Raw genomic sequence first — 23,743 nt, forward strand, 5'->3', positions numbered from 1 at the left:
GCAGCCCCTCCGCCCGGGCCTGCGGGACCGGCCGCCTCCGGGCTCAGTGAGCGCCGTGTTCGCCAGGCGGGGCTGAAGAACCGCGGCGAGGAGCTCTGCCGCCCGGCCGGGGGATGCTGAGGCAGTGCCGCTCGCTTCGCCAGCGCTCGGCGTCTTGCCCTGCTCTGGCCCTTTGGCTTTCCCTGGCCGGGGCGCTAATCCCATCCCTCAGGGAACTGCCCGCCGCTCCCCGCTTTGTCCCCAGGCCCCGTTTCCCGGGGCGGCAGTCATTCGTGCCGTTCCCCTCCGGCCTGTCCCGGTCCCGCCGCTGTCAGGCTCCTCACTCCGTCTCCCCGGGCTCGGGGCCGTGTCCCGCCGGCAGCAGGGAGCGCTCGCTCTCCCGGCAGGCTCGGGCGGGCCTGGCGGCGCTCCGGGCCGGAGGGAGGCGGCGGCCGTGGCTCCCCGCGATTTCCCCGTCGCTGCCGCATCATTTTCTCTCGTAAACGGGTCGGGCGGTGAGGTGGGGCCAAGCCTTGCCCACGCGTGTGGTGACCGAGTGTTCTTTACTCACAGGAAGTCCCTGTCCTTCATATTACGGGAAGGAGATAAAACACCAGACCTTTCACTGTTGTAGGAATTGGTCCTGTGAATGTCAGTTTTCTTGAAACAGGCATATTTGGTGAAATAAATTCGTCTTTGTGTGTAATGATTTATTTGGCATCTTGCGAAATTGTGGCTGGACTGTCACAGATTTGACAGATAGATTTGTGGTGGCAAAATAAAGTACAGTGGTCAGAACAGTAGGATTCATGGTGAAAGCTTCTGTTAAAAGACTTCTGTGAGCATTTATGGGTGATGCTGTTCATTGTAGCATAGACAATGTGAATAAGGCTTCTGATCAGTTCTGCTGTTCAGTGCAATAATTTCTTTGTTGGACAAAGAAGTGTCAGTGCAGGACTCTTAAAACTCCCAGAGCTGAGAGTTGCTAACATTAGGATTAACAAACTGTGTCTTCTATCTGTCCTCTTTGAACTGGAAGAGTTACTGATATTTTGAGAAAGAAGAAAGCTTGATTTCACTGCATGATGTGGTGCATGTCTGCAGTTGACTTCTGTTTTCTCTTTGGGGTTTCTGTTGACCTCTGGTGAAAGCCTCCTGCCCTTGTTCTTAGGGACAGTAAGATCTGCTCTGTATTTTTATCACAAGAACTGTTGTACTGCTGTAAAAATACAGGTGGTGTGAGGAGAAAGGGCAAGCCTATAAACTAGGAAAGATTTTCAGAGTGAGAAATGAAGAGATCTCTCTAAGCTGACTGGACATGTTATATGGGTGAGAGGGAGAAGAATACAAGGGGAGGTAGAAGCCATCAAAAGGTAAGAGGGGAGCAGTTAAGTGAAGGTTTGTGATTTTGATGAATTGGGGCACACTTATCAGTGAGACTGCAGGATGTTTGTGTTCTGGACACAGGCTGGTGGCAGTGGCTTGTGCTGAACTGTACGTGCTCAAAGACTGCTTCCAAGTATTTGCTGTACTGCTATTGTTCTGGACTTGAGGACTGTGACTAATTGTTTCTGTGGCTAAGCTGGCCATGCAACATGAGTTATCTCAAGTTTAAATTGTCCTGATTGCACATATGTGTTGAGGAGAAAGAAGTCTTCTTTTATTTATTTATTTTTTTAAAAATTCTGATGTGTTGATGTACATACTGACTGATAGTGCAAATGGCTCTAAATGTTGTAGTGAATGGATACAAAAGACAAACTTGTCTTTAAAATGTTTTTCACAGAGAGTTGACATCACCTCAGTAGATCAAATTCCTGTTGTGCCTCTGTAGTGGAACATAAGGAATAATAGATGTTTGGCTACTTTACCTGAGAATCTTTGATTCAGGAAAAGGTCTTTCTGGCATTCCCTACAGATGTTACTCTGTGGCCTCTTTACTTCTATCAGCAGGCCTGGTTTTATCCTCTTAGATAATTTAGGAGTTAGTTCGTGTGCATGTAATTGTGTGGCATTTTTGTCTTCTACTGTTAAATAAGTTTACCTGTGGCCTTTGTTCTCTAAAATTCCACTGCCTTAAATTCTGATGGTTCTACTGAATAAAAACGTTCAGTAATGGTGTCACTTGCAATAGTTTCTGTGCTGACTTGAGGACAGAGGAAATGGAATTCTGCACCAACAGTTACATTTCCATTTCTCTCCCTTCTTTGCAACCACCTCATAGTTCTGTAGGCCTGTGTAAACCACTTTTTGTAATTTGCTTAGTGCCCTAAAGACTAACTCCTAAGTAGTCTTCAACACCGTGGGTCATCAATACTAATAACAAGTCTGCTAAAAAAACCAGTGCAGGTAGTATTACAAGAGACCTTAAACATCTCCTGTACCCAGGTTTGGAGATGGATAGCAGATTTGTCTCTATTTAATAAGTGAAATGTCTGAATTCTGTGAAAAAAAGAATAGCATGGACTTTCATTTGTGATACTACTTTTCATTCAAAGATTCTCTTTGCAGAGGGAATCTCAGAGATACTGGATTTCCTTTGATCAGTTGTCCCATTTTCAGCTTTGCTTTGCAGCCTGTACCTTTCCAATGATCTTGGTCCCCTTGATATTTCCCATTTTCAACACTTAAATTTTTCAGTTGCTACTTCTGTTTGTTTTGAGAGGAGAAAGGCATACATGTAAAGCAGCAGCTGGGGAAGCAAAAGGCAAAATCTCTTTAGGAAGCTAGAAAATTACAAAAAACTTCATACTGAAAGACTTAGTAGAAAATGGTAGATATTTATTTGGATATCAAATATCAGATAAAGCTTCTGTACAGTCATTCTTTAGATGATTGTGATTTTTTTTTTAAGCCAACTTCCATAAACAACAACTTTGTTTTACAGTAGCTGCTGCTGTATTATTGCTTAATCGTACTTATTTGTGGTAGATGCTCTTGAGCAGGAAGCTTGGGTTTTTTTTTTCCATGCTCTTTTGTAAGCATGCCTCCTGTCTGGTTACCTGAAAGGGAATAAGTAGCTTAGACACTTTTCTTTTTGGCCTTGTTAATGACTAGAAAAGGTGGTTGTGGTCAGTCATCAGAGAGGAAAAGCTTTCCTGAAGAGAGGTAAACAAAGTGCAAGTTGGATGCTGTGGTGTCAGTTTTTGCATGACTAGTTGTGTGAGTGAGGGTGGTGTGGATACACTCCTGCTGCACCTCCAGAGGTCCCTCTGCAGAGCCAGGATTATGTGTCATAAGTTATTTCAAATGTAGCCTTTATGAACCCTTTAGTAGGACATTGCCTGGGACAAGCAAACCCAGCAAAATGCAGTGCAGAAGGTGGTTTATGATTAAATCTTTCCATCATGAGAAGTCCTGGATTCTGGCATTATTCGACAGATTAAAATTCAAGACATTGGCCTCGGCTTGGATGCTGACTTCCAAAAGAAATGAGTTATCATGTGGCTCTTAGCTCTTTCTTAAAAATCACAGCCTTTGCCTGCAGCAGAATCAAGATGTGCACAGTAGGAGTTAAACGGTGCAATCCTTATGTGGTTGCATTTTATCTTATTCAGGTACTTATCTTTTGTTCTGTTTTGTGGTAATCTGGCAGAGTGGATCTACATATGAACGTGGAGTCTGGTGGCACTCTCTGACATGATAATGTAAACAAACTATGCAGATAATAAAATTCTTAGTTACCTAAGTCTTGAACACGTACCACCCTAAAGTGAGGGAAATCAACTTAAGTATGTTAATTCTAGGGGAAAAACCATGTAAGGGACACAGTTGAATTGCTGTAGTCTCACTGAACTGACAAGAAGTCAGAGACTGGTGCAGTGGCTGTAAACCTGATGTACTGGTACATGAGTGGAAAAATATTGCCTAAATTACAAGCATTTAGCCTTTATACTTCTGTATTTACTGTAGAGGGGATGCTGTATGGTGTCCTGTGAGATAGAGGAAGGTAGGGAAGGGGCTGAGACTGAGTTAAGGCACATTCACAGATCAGCAGTGCAGACTGGCATAACAAGGTTAACATACAACTGTACAGACCTGATGCTGAAATTCAGCTTTGAACAGGGGCCATTACTCAGTCTTTGTGTGAATTGTCCCTATACAAGGCTTTAAAGCAATTGGATAATGCTAATTTGCCTCTTAAGCCATCTGTAGAAGCTGACACAGATAGCAAATCTTTTATGCTTCAGGCATGTGGAAGTGGTTTGTGATGCAAACATACTATCTAAAAGTGGAAATACAGCATGGCTTTTGTGAGTTCTTGTCTGTGTACCTTGATTACATCTCTGTCTGAATGCTGCAAATACCAGAAGTTTTACTTGCTTCAAAAACTAGTTACAGAAAGCCTGATGAAAGAAAAATCCATTAAGGCTCTAGGGAAAGTGCCTTATATCAGACTGCTGGGAATTGTGAGAGGAAGTTGCCTACTGCCCTGAACATTTGTTTTCTTTTTTTCCCCATGCTAGGGCTGTATTGGATTAGGTGGACCTTGGGATTTGGGGCAGTATAGCTGCTGTTGGAATACATCTGTATTTTTCATTCCCTTTTATATTTCAGTCAGACTCTTCCATCATTTTCTCTGTATATAACTGGGTATACAGTGATTTATTTCTGCTTACAAAATTCAGCTCAGGCCCTTGTCTCTGTGCTTGTATCCTGAATCCTTTCAGGAAAGGACTGTGCTGCTCTTTGAGTCTAGAGACTGTGAAAAAGGGAACAGGGTTAGGAGAGTGCTACAAAACTTTTTCAGTGTAAGGATTCCTTGTTGCTTTGAATGAGGAACATGTGCATACTTCACTGGTCAGATTTGTATGAATGCAGTTGCACCAGCCAGGTATAGGGCAGAGTGAGTGTCTTGCATTTCCAGTTTAGCCAGAAGACCCACAGAAGGGAGGAAACTCATGGGTCAGTAAAGGAGGGCTAAATTAGAGGTTAGCATATTCAAGTGTCTAGACAGGGAATACAGACATACTGCAAAATTCAGTCTGTCAGGGAGTGGAGAGTCAAGATTAAAAAGCCATTTCAAAGGCATGTTGCCTGAATGGGGTAATCATGTGCTCAGACTTTTTCAGCACATAAGCATAAGCCGAGTGAGGGAAGAGATCAAAAAAGGACACAAATATTGACAGAGAGTCTGTAGCAGCTTAGACTGGAATGGAACTCGATAAATTAAAAATAGCTGGTTGTTCACACTTGTGTTTCCCAGAAATGGCCACAGCCACATCTGTTTTTTACCATCCATTCTGTAATTTCTGAACACCTCACAGAAATTTTACCTCCTTCCTCCTGCTGTACACACATCGTTACACAGTCCTCTCACTGAGTTCATTCTTGCTCTCGGGCATGTAAACTGTGCATGTAAACTGGTCATCAGGAAGCCGAGCTTTAGTCTGGTGAAATACCCGGAGCTCCCTTAATCCGTTAGACTGTGTGCTGTTCGGGCATTGTATGCTTTTGGGGCAGTGCCGAGAGATGTCCCACTGCAACAGGATGCTGGGCACATCAGCAGGGGAGCTGACTCAAATCCCAGTCTAACTACCCTGTTGCATCCCATCTCCTTCCTGAAGGAGCCAGAGGGCTTGTTGTCAGCTGGCGGGCTCAGTTGTGGTTTTGTGCCCTTTAGGCACGCTATTTCACACAACTGTAGTGTTGTGCATAATGACAGCTTGGGGCAAGTTCTTGGAATCCACCTATATGCAGTGTCAGGGTCTGCAGTACCACTGAAGTTCCTTTTCAGCCTTCACAAGAGCATGTTGTATTCTGTTACCTTTTTCAGTGTGCTGTTTTTGTCACGGTCATCTTACTACATCCACAGATGTCTTTGTGGCAAAGCTAAGTGGTCTGTCGGTCAACTTTTGGATGTACTCACACAGTATTTTGCAGGTAGAGGTGTTTCTTCTTCAAAACAACTAGAGCCTTGTTTTCAGGACCAAACAGGGACTCTTGAAAAGTACCTAAATATTGCTAGTATCTGTAACTGTTGTGTATTTGTATTGGCAAGCCTAGAAGTCATCAGTCTTTTACAGTCATAGTTAGACAGTAAGGCTTCACCAGGATTGGAAACAACGGTAGTCTGTCTCTGAGTGTCCCTCACCTGGCTGGGCCATTGGTCCCCAGACCCTTTGTTATGCAAAGGCTCAGCGGTTCAGGACCTCTTGCTTGGTGCTCTGGCCACCCAGAACTCAGCTTGAACTGCACCCTGAGCTACCTGCCCTGAATGGATTCCCCAAAAATATCATCAATATCCATGCTTGTGATCTCTACAGAAAGAGTAAGCAAAACTAACAGCCTTCTAGAAGTACTGCAGGCTGTTAAAAATACATATATATAACCCAGAGAAGCTTGAGATGCCTTGTGTATCACATGGGTATTTTTGAGACCTCTGAAAACAGGGTAAGGAGATTCCACAGATTTTACAGGATTTGAAGGGGGAATAGTGAGCAGCTTTGATGAGCCATGGAAGAGCAGACTAAGCAGGAAGGACAGTGGGAGTAGAGCTCATCTGGTTCTCATTCTGAACCAGTAATTTCAGTGGAAAAGTTGTATATTTAGAAACAGTATTTGGAAACAGTTCTAAGTGCATCATTGTAGAAATTAATAGTTTTGTAACTTGATTCCCAAGCAGGATAAAGTTAATTTTATTCATATTTAAGATTCTGCCTATATGGGGCATGTGGAAGGGGACACAACTGTCTGCTGAGCATTTGTATTTTGAGATGTGTGTTTGTATTTGCACTACTCACGCTGTACCACAGACACCCCCAACAAATTGAGACAGTGCTGGTAAACTTGCTTCTGAGGTTTTTTTTGTCCTGTCAAAATCTGACATATGCTTTAATGTGTATTTATTAATGACCCTGACCCTAAGCTTTAATTCCAGAGTGTGATGCTTACTTACCTGAGTGCATATTTATGCCTACTAATAAAACACTAATTTTCTGAGAAGTGAACCTCTACAGAACCTAATGATTTTGCTGGGAAAATCAGTTAATCAATGTATCTGATTTTCAGCTCTTTGAATTAAATAGCTGGTAGATATTTTAAATATTTATTTAGAAGTGTTCGAAAATGTTGTTCTAGATTATAAAAATACAAATTAAGGGAACAATCTGATTCTGTGTTTCTCCACTCCTCCCTTCACCCTCTAAAAAAACCCACCTAAAATACTTTGTCCTCCTTTAATTACCATTTTGAACTATACCAAGTGTTTTTTCAAACACTGAACTGAATTCACTTCTATGTTGAAATTTAATTATCCTTTGTAAATTTCTTAATTTATGAAATCTCTTGGTTTTGCATACATGGCAGAATAATTCATGGCAATTTTAAGTAACTAGCTTGAATTTTTAGCACACTTAAATTATATGGTGTTTGGTCTGTCATAAGCATCATCTTCTAACTGTTAATCAAAATGCTGTGAGTACCTTAGTTGAATGTATAACCTTTAGTCAGTTTGGAGGCATCTGATGTTTATATTTTTGTAAGGATTTGTGATAACGAGGTGGAGCTGTTGAAAGAAGGTAAGAAGAGTAAAGTATGATCAAACTGAATTTGCTGTTGAGCTTAAAATATTCCTGTTGCATGGCTGGAAATAGCTCTGCAGGGAGAGTGGTGCAGGGGCTCAGTGGTGAGGCTGCACCTGCATGGCCAAAACCCTAAACCCACAAGTCTAGAAATTGCTGTTGTCTTGAGACTGCACTCTGTGGGGTCACTGCAGTTTTGGGAGCTGGTATTTGTTGATGGAAATGTCTTCTCCTTCTCCTAGGATCTACTGAGTGTCTTTATGGGCTCAGGGCAGAGCAGATAGTCCCCAATGAGTCCCTGTGTGACCAGCTTGTGCAGACTTTGCTGGGCAGGGGCTGCAGGGTGGTGGTGACAGTGCTGGTGGCCTTGGCGTGGAAACTCTTGTTCTGTTCCTAGGTTTCTCTGTGTTTTTTGCTCCCTCCATTGCTGTGCTTCCTCCTTTGCCATTCTTACGTGCTTATGCTCACAGGAAGAATAATTTTCTTTGTAATTTAGCACCTGGGAATCGTATCCCAGATAAACTTCAGCATTTCCAGGAAGTCATAGGTACTTCTCTTTAAAACATAATTAGTTTGTCTTTGTTTTCTCCTTCTCTAATTGGCACTTTCCATTCTAATAAACCAACACCCACAAACTGTACAGCCACATGATCTTTTCAGTTAATACAAATCGTCATTTCCAGTCCAATAGACTCAGTTAATTGTGCAAACCTGCAACACACCCATAAAGTGGCTATCAGGTTTGTTATGCAACGATGACTCATGAAGGAAATGTGGAGTATAATTAAATACAGTGATGCAAAGATAGGAGTATGAAGCCAAAATCAAAGTATAAGTGATAATCATCTGTATTAAATGTTTGTTTCTGCATGTTGTTTTCAGAAATTACTTAAATTATAAGTTATCTGGCTGCTGCACACATGCCTGGCATATGTTTTGACAAGTTAAAAAGTGACCTGCAAACCTGTAAATAAGCTGAACCAAGTCTGCTATCAAAATAGTCTTTTGAGGAAGGAAAGGTATGTGGCTCAATCTCAGACTAGTCACGCAGGCATTTTCTAATTCTGGTGTGATCTCCCAAGTTTTTTGTCTTGTTGGAAGCAATGGTTTCAGAGTAAAGCCTCCATGAAGTTTTTGCTATTAAATGATTTCTAGTAATACAGGCCTATTCTCCAAGGTACTTTATTATATCCACACTCTAGCAGGGAAAGAAGCTGTCTCTGTATCAATGGAGAATTTTGGGTTTATGCAGAGAACAGATTTTTTGCTGATGGGTTGATGATTTCTCTTAAATACTCTTTTTATAACTTTGAAAATAAGCTTCACATACAGAAATGCTCACGTGCAGGGGGGTGGCTGCACAGTACTCTGCAATTATGTTATTTTTAGCTTTTCCCAAGATGACTGGTGTATAAGAGAGAACTTTCTTGTCTAACACACACAAGTAACACTGTTGCTAACCTCTGGCACATTCGTGGTAAGTACGTTAAGAATTGTTTTTCTTGTCTGTCAGATGGTATTGTGTTCCAGTGCAGCAGCTGACAGCAGTTCAGCAGCATTGTCTCCTGAAGGCAGCTGGCTGGCTCCCAAAAGACAGCCCACATTTCAGTGGAAAAAAAAGATAATCCAGAAATATGTGTAATGAAAGTAACATCCATTCAGGATCTTGTGCGTGTGTGTGAATATCGAGACAGTGCACTGATTGAAGTTCTGAATTTCAATCTTCTGCTTGGCTTTGAATCCAGTGAAAAACAAGAAATCTGTGTGGGGAATAAATGTGACATTAGAAATGCCCTTACGGGTCAGACCAACAGTCCATCTAGGCCAGTAATTGAACCCCTGTGGGAGCAACAGCAAAGGCTGCTTTGAGGAAAGCTTACCAGCCTGGAAGCTTTTGTGGTGCAGTCCTCCTGCACTCCCCCAGGGGCCACAGCTGTCCCTGCTTGGTCCTGTATTTTCTGGTTATAGATCAGTTATTCCATGCCTTTGGTCCCATTTTGAACCTGCTGAGTGCAGCCACCTCCACATCTGCTGGTGGTAGCAGGATCTGTGAGTTTCTTGCTCACAGTAGAACAAAAAGTGTTTTCTTTTATCTGCTCTAACCCAGTTTGCTGCTAGTTTCTGCAGGAGCCCCTGCTCTTACAATTACAAGGTCTGGCAAACTAACATGGTGAGAGCTGCATGTTCAGCTTGTTTATTGCTTTTATGAGTTTTGTTAGCCCAGGTTGTAATCCTTCCAATCTCCTGCACCCTTTCTCTGCTCCTGATGGAAATCCCAGCCCCATCGGTCTCTCCTCATGAGCTCCTGTTCCTTTCATCATTGTAGTTACCTTTCTCTCTGCATTGGCCTTGTGCAGAGATCAGAGCCAGTGTACCCTTCTACTTTTTGTTGTCTGTTTTTGGCAGCTGCCCCAGTTTGAGCCTCCAGTTGTGGAGGGCTGTTGGGCTGACTCACTGCTCTGAGTTGTCACTGCCAGTTCTCAGCTCAGCATTGCATGGGCCTGGCTGACATTGATTTTCCATGAATGGCTCAGCTTGTGTTACCTGCACTGAAGCTCCTCTGCTTCCAAAAGCAAGCAGAGGCCAGAGGAGTTACTTTCTGTGCACTGTAGAGTAGTCAATGTATTGACTTTAAAATATTACATTTCCATCGAGTTGATGTACATTGATAGTTCTGATGTGCTTACACAGTTTTGCTTTTACAGAAATTACTCTGAGAAATGGCAACAGCCATTGCTTGTTTGTGATCACTGCGTTATTGGTTGGAAAGAAAGAAAACTCTTTACTTTTTCAGTTCAACTCATTCAAGGATAAAAGTGTGTGCTTGTGTTAGTGGGAATAGCCATCTAATTACTCTAAGTACAGTGGGTTAGGATGCTGTTCCTTCTGCTGGAGTGGGGCACCCATGAGAGTGTTAAGCAGGAGCATAGGCAGCAGATTTCAGCAGTCAGCAAGTCAGATGTTTTCAGCCTTTTTAGTTTGCTTTCTGGGCATTTTTCCAGGAGTTAGTGGAGGGTATGGTTTATGATTTAAGGCGTGGAGGTTCTTGATTCGGTTTGTAGAATGAGCTGGTTATGGGCTATTTTAAAACAAACACAGTCTAAGGCACACGTGGCTGTAAGCAGCGCGTGTTTCAGTAGAGTCACCGGCAAAGGTGCCCCTTGAGGGCAGGGTGAGCTCATGGTGGCTGAGGGGCTGGTCCAGCATGTCCTGTGTCTTTGTGTCCAAGAAAGGAGGAGGAGGAAGAGGGCTTGGAGCAGGAAGCCAACCGTCAGCCTATCATCTGTGACAGGTCACCAGAGCCAGCTGCGAATCTCTAACGGATGATAGATAGAAGTTGAAAGTTCCTCTGCCCTATTTGTAACATGTTTTGCTTTCATGTTTCTTTGCTAGTGCCTTCTGTTGGAAGCAGGATGCAGTTGAGTATGGTGTTACGTGTTTTAAAAAACCATGCTTGGTGTAAAATAAAATTTACAGTAGAATACTAGAGCACACGGCTCAGTTCATCACCCAAGTTTTTTCCTGCTGCTCAGGGAAAGAAATCCTTCCCCTGCTCCAAAATGGAGATGCCTTAGAATATTCCATGCCTTAAAAGTTATATAAAAGAAGATATTAACAAGGCTGTTTGGCAAGCAAGTGAACAGGAAGAAGTGTCACGAGAGTCATTATTTCTTGGTGTCAGAGTGAAAGGGTTGACTTGATAATTTGTCCTGATAGCTGAGTAACCCTGAGTCACATGAAGTAAGACTTGACTGCTCAAGCCAGATTTAAGGCAGCTGGGATATCCCAGTCTGTAATCTTTTTTGTTGTTGTTGAAATCCTTTTCCCCTTGGGTGGGGAAGCAATCTGTCAGGATTTTCCTCATGCTACTATTCACCTGGAGTTCCTTCAGGGATGGTTTACACAGCTGGACCACATCTGCCACCTGCCTGAAGTTCTGTAAAAGTTAGCACATGGCACAGGAGGTGTGATAGTATTGTCTCACAGTAGAAGTTGTGGCTCCATGTGTTCTGCTGTGTCTGGTAGTCTCCAGGGCAGGAGGTGAAGACAAGGTGGTTGCTGTTCATTGTGTCTGCTTACAGGAGAGTTTTGTGACACCCTGGGGAATGTTTTGGAATGAGGGAGGAGAGACTCCAGTGGCTGTAGTTACCTGCAGAGTGGAAAAGTGCTGGCCATCCTTCATCTTGCATGAATTCTTTCTTGAATTCAAGCAGAAAGAGGACATGGGATCTTTCTTTGCATGCACCTGCAGGCATTCTTACTGCTGAGAAGATTTAATAAGTAAACTGATGAGAGGACAAGAAATTCCAGGACCATTTCTAAGCAAAAGGAAGGAAGATGTTTAAGGTGTGGGGGATGGTGTGGTGAAAGTGAGAAGTCAAGGGTGAGCAAAAGGAAAGAGGGGGCAAGTAGGAGTCAGATGAGAGCAGGGATCTGAGTATGCTACTATGACAGCTAGGAAACGAAGAGAGGAAATTGTCAGAAGAAGAATTTCTGTGGTTGAAAAGATGCATTTCTGTGGGTATGTGTAAGGGGGGAACTTTCTCACAGTGGAGCATTGGAACAGGTAGCTCAGAGGGGTTGTGCACTTTTTGCCCATGGAGGGTTTCAAGACCAGACTAAATCAAGCCCTGAGTAACTTGGTCTGACCTAATAGCTGGTGATCCTGCCTGGAGAAGGGTATTGGACTAGAGACATCCTGAGGTCTCTCCCACTGTAAGCTGTCATGCAATCCAATGTGTACTAAGCACAGGAAAAGGGAAAGCTTTAGAAGCACATTTGCCCAGCTTGCTCCAATTCCATTTTTCCAGATGTGACCTTACCCACAATACATGTGCATTGTTTACTTTCATGATACTTAAAACCAACACAACGTTTAACTTCTGAAGAGTTGCCTTCTAAAAATGCTAGCATGTGGAATTATATGTATTACTGTAAGATTTTTTAATAGCAAATGAAGCCTTCTTAAAATGTCTTCCTGAGTATGGGAAGATAATGTTTTCCCGAATAAGGAGCTAAGGATAGAAACTCCTGAACGGCTGCTGTGTTTAATGACAATGAGTTTCACAACTGCCAGACCTAGCTGCTGATGTGTTTGAGCATTTAGTTTAACTAAATGTTAAGGAATTTGTTTGAAAATTTAGTTTAACAATTTTTGGTGGGTTTTTTTTTTCAGTCAACTAGCAATGGCATGGCTGAAGAAATGTTCATAAACACCTTGCTATGATGGTGCAGGATCCTCTATCTGAAAATGTTTGTTCAAAGAACCTGCATTCTCTGTGTGTGAAATCCTGTAGTCTCCTATTCGGACAAATGGTAAGAAAAGGACATTGTTCACCTGGCTTTTCTTTGAGGTTGAGTCAGGAAGGGTGGAACAGAGTGAGCAGTTGGCCAAAGGTGAGAGTGCTGCTGAGCCCCTCCCCAGCACAGGCTGGAGGCACTTGGCACAGCAGCCTCTGGCCCTGGGGCCTCTGGGGAGACTGAGCCCTTGCAAGACACAGCCTCTGACTCAGAGCTTGGAAGGGACTGCACTGACTGTCGTGGCTGCAGAGCAGTGCATTAGGCATGCTCAAATGGAAAGTGAAATAAAAAGCTGTGTACGAAGTGATCTTCGTTGCTAAGATGTCAAAAAAGCTGAAATACATTCTGGCAATTTGGGAGGGAAAAGGTTAAGCAAAGGTATTGCATGTAGTGTCACAGTTACAGCCTCACCTGGGCCTCTGGCCAACAAAGCCAGTATTTCAGGTTGGATAGGATTCAGAAGAGGCTACTCCTCTTAAGTATGTTAGATCTGGCTGCTGTCTCTGAAGAAACTAGACTACAAAACAGAAATGAGAGAAAAGCTGAGCTGAGGTGTCACTTTCAATGCTGTTTTTTCTGTGGAAACTGGGAAAACGCAGTTGTACTTCATCTGTGTTTAATTGAATGGGAAAGACTGTGCTATATGGATTCTTCAAGGCTGCTGCTGCAGCTTGGCTTAGATGGTTTTCAGGGCACTGCCAGCCTTCTCAGGACTCTCACTAGCTCCTAGGAGTTGTACCAGAGGGGACAGTCCACAAGTGCTTGGTGTTAGTAGGAGTGATGTGCAGTCTGCCCACAGTCCTTTTCAAAGGGTTACTCCAGTCTCAGGAAGACCACCTGTGACTAGCAATTCTTACTTTTATTTGGCCAGGCTCTTGCAGTGCTGTGTATTTAAAGCCATTATAACTAGCCAGCAGAATTCCTGGAGAAATTTCCTTCAGAGCAAGTAAGCCCTTGTGGATAGGAGGGCAGCTTGCTGAGCTATATATGCCCCTTGTATCTCACCTGCAGTTGAGAGTGGCTGTTCTCTAAACCCCACATCAGAGAATTTCTTAAGTACTGAAACTTTCACTTTTGATAGATCCTGTCTCACCAGCAGTCCCCTCCTGTGGTCACCTGTTGATTCTTCTCGCTGAGGGATTTATTTTCCCTAGTTGTGAAACTACTAGCTCAGATATTGGCCAAGGTTATGAAGTGGGAGCTGGACCTTCAAGAGGCTCTGGTGTAAATGGTGGCAGTGATTCTTCCACATGAGAGACAGGCATTGAAGCCAGGGGGATGACTGAGTGTACAGTGGGTGTTGGCCTTTTTGACTGAAAGTGATGGGGAATTGCACAAAGGAAATTTGATAACCTGGTGAGCTCTCTCTCTGTAAGGAAAGGTATTACCTGTAGGGCTTTTTTTTTTTTTAACATCCGTCTTTAAGGAAGTTGATATTGGGACCTCCCTTAGGCAAGATACAGGATTAGATGGATCCTTTTTTATTTTGGTCCAGAATATCTACTCCTATATTGCTACTAGCAATGGAGAGACTCCCTCTTTCTGTTCTTAGGCAATTACAGCCATTATTCATTGTGGTGCTGTTAGGAAGTTAGAGCAGTTATTTGCATTGGGCTCAGCAAAATCTTCTGGAGCTGTCACAGCAGGCAGTTCAAGTTTACTTTGCAGCTTTCCCTTGCTGTGATGCATGTGTTAACTTCAGGAATGTCCTCATCTCATGGCCTCTTTTGTAGTTGTAGTTTGTCTTCCTTAGAACCAATGAGGCAAATTCCATTGCTCCAGCCTCTGTTTGCCAGATGTTTCCTATTGCACCAAAATATGTGCAGTGCTTGCCATGTGCAGACTTTCGTATGAGTGTGTTAATCAGAGGAAAGGAAAAAAAACCCTCTGTGGCTGATTCCTCTGCTTGGAATGCTGAGTGGGAAAGCTGGAATGCTTACTGAGCCACTAGTGGTTCTGGCAGCAAACCATTTCTGCTGCTTACTGAGCAGAGAGACTAAGGGAATGGAGAGGTTCTGTAAAGAGCAGTCAGTGTGGGTTAATGAACATCTGTTTTGTTGAAAGTTGGCATTGCAAGGTGTACTGCAAATATTTGCTTCCTCCAGTGTTTTCTAAATTGAGGTCATGCCCGTAAAGGACCAGCAGTGCAAAGAAGCTGAGCTGATTTTTATGAAGCTGAATCGCTGTCAGGCAATCTGAGTCTTTAGAGATAAGAAAATGGAAGTACACAAAGCTGCTGTTGAAGAAGAGAAATAGATTCACACTAACATAAGGCAAAAATTGGAGATGCTCAGTGAAGGAGAGCCTAGAGTTGTCCTGTCTGAGCAGGAGGCGATGCAAATGGCCCAGTGTGTATGGATCAGAGGAGAATTCATTGCTCAGCTGTTTGCCTTTCTCCCTGGTTAGGCTGCTCCCACAGCCCTGTTGCAAACACCGGATATCAGGGCTGTGCAGGAGCTGTAGCTTCACTCGTGACTCAGAGGATGTTGGGAACCACGAATGTGTCAGCCAAGATGTCACTGCCTGTTTACAGAGTCCATGCAGTTAGTGAGGGTGCTTTATTCAGCAGTGTAAGAAACTGAGATTTTCACCCATTAATATTTGTTCTTTATTTCAGTTTAGTGACCACTCTTCTGTAACTTTTTAAATTGTAGAAGCTAGAGAAGCATTAATCCAGGTCTGCTGTCCAAATACACACAAATTTCCAGCTGCATAGATGACAGCAGGTTCTTTTTCTTAATTGAACATGCTAATCTCTTTTAATCTCACCTCAGATTTAAGAGATCTGGGACTGTGTTGTTGAGAAGGTGACACTCTGGGCTTACTGGAGCTTGTGAGTGCAGTTTGCCTGCATCCTGGTCTTGTCAGCTTCCATGTATTTAGCTTTAAAATAAGTAAATGCATTTTTGTATTAGAATTAATGCCTTCTGCCAGGCATCATTTGTGAAAGCTGTTTGCAAAAGCTGTTTGCAATTTTGAGTTAAATTTTTAGTAATTGGAAGTTAAAAAGCTCTTGATTTTTGTATGAAGAAGAAAAGAAGAGTATTCTTGGGAGTTCTCTTCTTTCTGCTGTTTTCATAAGAGCTTCTTGCACAGGATTACCTCACATAAACTTGCCTGTTGGGACTGTTGTGGGATTGCTGCATTTTCAGTTGTTTTTGGCGGTTTTTTGTCTTGACGATCCATGCAGACTAACACAGCATCAGAAATCCAGGAAGGATGGCAAACCTTTGCTTTTGTGCTTTGTGTAGAGAGGTAAAGTTTTATGAAATTCACATTTTAATAGCTATAAATCTTCATGCCTATTAATTGATGTCTACTGTCTGTAGTGACTGAAACAAATACCAGCTTGAGGAGTGCTGCCATCAGCAAGAGCAAACATCTCTTCTAGCTGGCATTCTTTGCTTTAGAGATGTTAACTCGCTCATGTTCAACTCTTGAACCAGTCTTTGTTAAAAAAACAAACCCAAACAACAAAGTCCAAACCAAACTGTCCTCACCTTTTCAGACCTTACCGGTGATATATTCAACTAAGTGTTGACTGAATCCATTTTAGTCTGCAGTTAAATACAATGGGTGATCCTACCTTATGTTTATGCCTTGCCTTCCTAGGCACTTCCAGATGTCTCTAGACTGCATTTAGTGCTTATTTTAAGTAAATTAGAAGCTTTCTAAAGGTTCTTTTGGCAATTTCTGCAGGGAAAGACCTGTCAGAGACAATTTGGTGGATCTTTGACCTTGACAAATATCCAGATCTTTTGAGTAGGTCTGGTGTTAATCTACAATGCCTACTGCTTGAAGGAATAGCTTTCAGACCCATCTCTCAAGATGGTAAGTTTTGAAGTTTGCCTTTTTCCAGAAGGAAACTAGTGAAGACTGCGTAACTGGAAAAGTGCTGTTTGTAATTCAGTGGATTTCAGGAGGAATTGCAAATCTGTGGACACAAAGCACTGACAGGAAGCATAAGACTAGACTGCTTAACTTAGACACTCAGATTGTCTTCAGGTGAAGGTTAGCTGGATAAATATCCATGGTGGAATGCACCTATTTTAATGGATAGGTGTGTGTAAACACAGAGGAGCATGGATCAGGAGCTCTGGTTGATTGGGGCACACATGAATGAATCACTGGCAGGATCTAGCAGGGATGTAGCCAGCGTCACAGATGTGCTCCTGTTACGTGCCCAGTTTGGGAAACATTGGCTTGTCATGGAAGAACATGAGGAGGAGGGTAACACAAACCTGTAGGAGATGCCAAGTTTTTTTTTTTGTTGTTCATGAGTCACCAAGGCAGTACCAAACTGTACTTGCTGCTCCCTGACTAATGCAGAGGTTATTCCAGAGCATTCAAAGAATATTGGAGGTTACTAGTTCAAAGTTTTTATGCATTACATCATTTTGTTGCAACAACTGACTCATTTGGTCAGTTTAGTTGGTAAGTAGGCAGGGGTAAGAGGGAAGTGTTGGAGAGGAAACAGAGTATATCTGCCTTGGCTCAGCTGACAGTATAGTTTGCTCTCCGTCCTAATTACTTCTTGATAAGATTTATCACCTTTCCCAGAGGCAGAATGAGGACAGCAGTACCTGCAGGCAGTCTATGAGTCTCAAACAGAAAACAAGTTGGGGGGTGTGTTTGGGGTGTGGTATTTATTTTGTAGGTTTTTAAAAAAGTGCATTATTTCCTGAAATACCATTTTGCATGGCTTTGTGTACAGGAAGCAATATTTGTTTCTTGTAAAGCAGAGTGCTGTTGGCTGCATGGAAATGGAAAAGACCAACATAGAAGAATTAGTCTTTAGGTGTAATACACATATTCTAAAGCATAGTTGTTCCTAAAAATCTCAGATTTTGCGAGCAAAATAAGCATAGCATTGTCCAACAAAGGCAGTTAATGGCTGATGTAATGTCTTGTTTTCCCCTAACTTTTTGTGAGTCTGTCAATCAGTAGCTTCAGGAACAGAATGTTACCTGTTGTATTAAGGAACACTTGCATCATCAGGAGGACAATTACCTGGATATATAATTGTGTAGAGACAGAATTCTCATATGGGAAGGCATGCCTGAGAAAATAGGAGAATGATATGCTGTTGAATTCCTCCAAGTAATTTATAGATCTATTCACTTTCTTGTATATTTTAATTATGTACCATATAAATACTCAGAATAATGAAACTGAGTGTTTACAGATTTTCAGTGAGATTTTAAAAGAAATTTAAGTATGTAAGTATATAATGCAGAATGCTCTTTTTTACCTTGGGCAGAGCTCTTTAGGTAGAATACAGGCCCCAGGTTTTGAGTTTGTCCTGCATCCCCACATAGGTGACAGAAGGCTGTAAACAGAAACAAAAACGTCTTAAAATGATTTTCATTTATTTATTTATTTATCTAATTTTAAGCTTGCCCATGATGATACTACCAGTGCTTGAGTTGTGGCAGATCTCACAGGATTCAGGACTCAGGACAGATATGTATCTATCTTCCATACTTGTGTCACCTTTGGTGTCATCTGGTCATGAGGTTAGGGATGTTCTCAGCACCCACAGAAGAAAGTTTCCACCTGGAAGAGCTTGCAAATAGAGTGTGGTGGGTTTATCACTTGGAGGAACAATGTCTGTGGAGTGAGGCCTTGATGAAAAGACAGCACAGAGAGAAGACTGACAGTCTAGGGTATGTCTGTGGGTCACCTGTATTGGTGAAAAATCAGGCAAATAGCTTCCTTCAGTAGGAATGTGGCATCAGAACTATTTTAATGTAGATTAGAGGAACTGATTTGGTTTGAATTGATGTTACCAAGATGTTGTTAAGGAGCTGAAAGACCTGTGAGCATTTTAGAGGCCTTATCTCTACTTGCCCCAGGATCTATCATACCTTTGGTTGTGTGCCCACTAGCTGCAGTAGTCAAAGTCCCGGAACTCCTTGATTTGCAGCTTAGAATGTGATGCAGAAAGCTACTTTCCCTGCATGACTTTTTGCTTTTGTCAGGCACAGGATCTTTCTCTCAATGTGGAGAGAAACATTGTTAAAACTGGAGCCCAAGGCTTATTCCTATCCATTTATTTGTCATTTGCACTCTGAAATCACTTGGCACAAGCAAGATTCGCCTGCTGCAGTTTGCCCAACACCTACCTGGGCCTTCTAGAAAATACCCTTTACACTAACACAGAAGAGTCAGCTGCTTATTGCTGAAGGATTTGAACTTTGATAGTGTTTCCTTTTATGACAAGAAAACCCTCCCAGTTGCAAGAGCTGGGTGAAATGACTGGCCTTTTTGGAGGAAGGAACATTGAAGGCTCTGTGGACAGTATTGAACATTAGCAGGTTTGTAGAAATGTGCATGTTGATCCTGCCTTTGTGGTAACAACCATCGTGAACTGGGAGACTGTTCAGACTCCATGGTCACCTAAAGTGAAAACCTGTGTCCTGCTCTTGTAGTGAGCTGTGAGGACATCCTGAAATCTTCACTGAAACCTATGGCAAACAAATGGAAACTTTTCTCTGAGTCCAGGGTTGATTTTTTTTTATTCCTCTCCTCTTCCTTTGCCAGTTGTGTGAATACAAATGCAATAGCCCTCATAGTTAAGGACACAATCTTTGCTGTCTTTTCTCTTGTTCAGGATTGTCAGGAGCTGTGGGGAGCTGTAGAGAAGTGTGCTGATTACTTAGGATGTAGAGATTTCTGTGAGAATAGGGAACAGTGAAGAGAAGCATCCCTGTTTGATGTGCAGCACAGATCAGATGCTGTGTCCAGATTAAGGAGCAGACACTTCAAGATCCTGCTTCTCCAGTCATCCAGGTCAGGTACCTAAAACAGAGCATGCTCTGTGTCCTGCTGTGTGCATGCTCCTGTTCTATCTATGGAAATGAGCAGAGATGAAAAATGAATTGTTAGCACACGCCAAACTCTTACTTCAGTGTAGGGTCAAGTCATGGCTGGAGCAAACATGCATTGAGACTTAGCCTGTTACAGATTCTGCTTAAACAGTTTAAAATAAGGCTATCTTATAGAGAACTCAGGACAGAAAAAAAGAGATTAATAGCTGTGAAAAAGTTTTTGTGAATGTTTTGTCTTTTGCATAATCTTGCCTTTATTGCCTAGATGTCTGAGCAGGAAAAGGGATTTCGCTGTTAACATGATCGGGCATATTGCATAAGTGTGAATATCAGGGAACAATCTGTGACCTTTTCAATTGTTTGTTGTGTCTGTTTTTAATGTGGGAAAGCTTGAATTATCTGCTTTCTCCTTAGAGGGACCTTTGAGCTTTTTCTTCCATTAGCCAAGTGATTACAAGGCTAGTGGAGTGGAGTATAGGTAATTTTCTTTCATTAAAGAGTGATATTAAATCACTGTTAAGCACCCAGTGTGCTTGAAGAGTGGGAGGAAAACCAGAGATTTGGTCTGGTTCATTCTCTCAGTTTATTATCTGAGTTTACTCCTTAACTTAGTTTGTCAGAGACATGTTCCCAAAAGCTGAGAGTCTAACCAGACACAGTGATGCAGAGGTGGGCATTGTTGTTTCAAGGCTGTGATGTTTGATGAAAAAATATTTCTTGCCTAAAAGGAAGACAAAGTGTAACCTAAACATGAAGCACTTTCTTAGCAATTTTGCATTATGCTTTTGTCACTAGTACAGGAAGTGCCTGAGGGGAAGACAAGGCTTCTCCTGGACTTTCCTGTTTTGTGCTTCCTGTGGTCAACTTAAAATACAGTGCCAAATTATGTTTAGAAAGTTTTTAAAGAGGCAAGGTTAGCAAGAAATTACTTTGAACTTTACATAGGTAGTTGAGAATCAACCTCTATGTTTCTGTGTTATTGCTACCTCAGTGAAACTCCTGGCTTCTTTCTGGGAACAGGGAGTTTCATTGTAAAGAGCAAACTGATAACCATTATTGTTGGACAGAGCCTAAAAGCTTTAGTCCAAGGCTGTAGTTCGATCAAACAGTGCCCCTGACACTTTTGCCAACCTTTTCCCAGAGCTGGTGTAGCATGGCTGTGAACTGGCAGCTTGGAGAGCTGGCTGGGCTGTTGGACCTTTGTGCTAGGAAAGAAAAGCACCTAGAAGGCAGCATTTGTGTCCTTGTGCACCACTTGTATATCCCTGCAGCTCTTCCCCCTGAGTTTCTGGGGGTGGAATGAGAACGTTTAACACACTCCTGTAGAGGCACAGAGCTCGTGGGATGGGCAGCGCAGAGGGAGGCATCAGATGCCTTTCTCAGGTAAAGGTGAGGGCAGCGTGGGTGAGCAGGCTCTGCTCTAGGCTGGAGTGCACGGTGTGCAGAGTCACCTGGCAGTGCAGAGCAAGCCAGGCTCGGTCTCTAGCACCGCACTGTGGTATGCAGGACTCAGCATGTTGGAGCTGCTCAAGCACTTCTCTTGCCTGCTCATTCATTGTGAGCCATTGTGCTTTGGGCTAGTGGTTGCTGCAAACCACAAATGCTAAGAGACAGCTTTTCTAGAATTTGCTTCGTGTCTGAAGAGCTGATTGACAAGATGTTTTTTTTTTTTTAATGTCAGAATGTGTACTCCAGCTCACATTGCTTATTTTCAGTTGTTTGCCTTGAGCTGCAAACACACCTATTGAGAGTATGAAGGTGCATTTCAAATGCATTGCTAATCTCTCAATATAGCTGTAATTGTAGCAGCTGCATTTTAAAACTGGCCATTCTCTGGCAATTCATGCCAAGAATGTAACCAGACTTGGCTATTACACTGTTAAACACCAGGGGTTTTTATCCATATGGTCACAGTTTACTGCCATCATGCTGTAGTTACTAAAGATAAGTAAAAGCACACTGTGTATAGTAGTGTTGTAATATGAACCTAGATTCCACCAACTTCAGAATTTGGAGCACTGCCTTCTCCCTCTGGTTCCTAACCGTCTTTATACAATCTGAAAAATTCATTCAAAAGTAGTTTTACAACAGGGGTGAATGGCCCCTTGATGGATTCTGACAGATTAATAAGGCTTTGCCTTCCTGCTGATGAGAAATAATCTCCATATGAAAACTAGTACAGAGTGTGTTTTGTAGTTGTGCCCATGTCCTTCTGGCCTCTTCTGGGAATGCATGAATAATAAAATTAACTTCTCATCGCACAGCATAACCATGATTGTGGAACAGCCTTTCCTTTCCAGATTCCACCTACATACTGAGCCACTTCCTACAAAGAGCAAGCATTAAAGACTGAGCAGGAATAAAACTCTAGGAAAGATGAAGTCTACTTTCCACTTGCTTAGAGTGTGCATTGCAGTATATGACTGTAGCATATGTCTGGAAATTATATACTGTTTGGATGATGTTCACTGTATAGCAGTATTTAGCATCCAGAAAGAAGTTCAACACTGATGTGCCTTTATTAGTACTCAGTTAAGTTTCTGAGGGGAAGAAAACAACCCACAAACCAACCCCCCCAAAAAAACCAACCCCCAAAAACCAAACAAACTATGGTGCCTGGAAGACCTTTACAGATATAGGTAGTGTTTTAAAAATGTTTTGCCATAATCATTCCTAGGTGTTACCAAATGGTAGATAATGTTCATCTTTGTAATCAATAGTTTTGAGTACTTATGCTTGTAATCATAACAGTGTGAGGGGTTATTTGCTGTCATAACATCAGCTAACTGCTGTTTGCATTCAGTGGTGTGGCAATAGGCTGTTGGAAATATGTCCATCATGTGTATGTAAAAGTAAATATGGCCAGTGAAACTGTGTGTGTGTTTGTCCTCAGTACCCTGAGCCTCACCTCTCTCCTTCTTGCAGTATCTTCTTCATCAGCTGACAACACAGCTTGTGTCACAAAGCAATCAGTCTTGGAAATAGTTTTGGTCTTGTAGGAGTCCTGACAAAAGTCTGTGAGGTCCACGCAGATGGTCTGGAAAACAAGTCACTTGCTAGTTCTGACTCACCCCCATAGATTAACATTTTTATAACTTTTAAATAATTGTTCATGAATCATCTGAGGGGCTGTAAAGGAAGATGTATGGCACTAATTTTCATGCCAGTGCTTTTCTCTGACTCTGGTAGGAATTTAGTGAATGGTAATTAAGGGAGAAGAGCACTTTCATGAACATCTGCAGGAGCACTGAGGCTTCAGGGAGAGTAGAAGTGGCACAAAACATGAAATTACTTTCCTCTCTTTTTCTTGTTAGATTCTTTTGGTTTTGTGTTACCTTTTCATGTCAGTATTACTTTCCTTGAATCATTGGACTGTTATTCATGATTTGATTATTACTCCTTTGTCCATGATTTTACCTTGTAAGGCTTGTACACTTTCTTACACCTCAACAGCAGTCTCAGCACAACAGTTGAGGCTGCACACCCAGGCTTTGGATCACTAAAATTACCATGCTCAGTCTTAAAGAAAGCTAAAGTGGTGTTCTCACCACCCTCTTCATTTTAATGAGGTCTGCACTGTGAGATGAGACCTCTGTACTCTATGGAGGTGGGGTTTCTTCAGGCTCTTCACAAAATATATTTGATGTTTGTTCTGTGCTGCTGCTCCTGCATGTTCTCAAATTTCTCTTCTGAGAAATTTCAAAGGATGAGGGGCAGTGTCCTAATGGAGCACAGCTCATTTCTGTCTCTGACGTTCTGCTTTTGCCCACTTGTTTGCATGAGAGCGTGAGTCACTACCCTTTATTTGGTATCATCAAACTGTAATGATTCAACTCTGAAAAGCTGGATTTACAGTCAGCCAAATGAAACACACAAGTACATGTAAGTTTATAAAGCAGAGGGCTTGTCCTTGTGGTTTTTAGAATAAAATATGCTGGTATGTTCTAAAAACCACTGTGGGTGTTCCTGTTTAAATTCTGTGTTAGCCAAGAGACTGAGATACATGGAATTCTTGAGTAACATGGCAGACATCCAATGTTCCAAGAAATCCTGCTGACAAATTTTTTATTGTGTCATGGTCTTTTCTGAGTAATTGTGAAGAAATATGAA

General features: G+C 42.3%; 1 protein-coding gene across 6 annotated transcripts in view; it reads left to right on the forward strand.

The window, feature by feature from the left end:
- Positions 1 to 7,301: 7,301 nt before the first annotated feature.
- The window catches only part of SLC45A1 (solute carrier family 45 member 1), a 53,873-nt gene continuing 37,431 nt past the window's right edge, over positions 7,302 to 23,743 (forward strand). For 2 of the 6 annotated variants that reach the window (XM_085080131.1, XM_085080133.1), the window contains exons 1-3: positions 7,302 to 8,521; positions 12,679 to 12,818; positions 15,578 to 15,636. The gene's annotated coding sequence lies outside the window, so the exon portion shown is untranslated. The remainder of the gene's footprint in view (positions 8,522 to 12,678; positions 12,819 to 15,577; positions 15,637 to 23,743) is intronic. The other 4 variants (XM_085080132.1, XM_085080134.1, XM_085080139.1 and 1 more) reach the window with 3 other exon arrangements.

Source organism: Lichenostomus cassidix, chromosome 21, assembly GCF_008360975.1.
Source record: "Lichenostomus cassidix isolate B80296 chromosome 21, HeHo_3.0, whole genome shotgun sequence".
In the NCBI taxonomy this organism is placed as follows: domain Eukaryota; kingdom Metazoa; phylum Chordata; class Aves; order Passeriformes; family Meliphagidae; genus Lichenostomus; species Lichenostomus cassidix.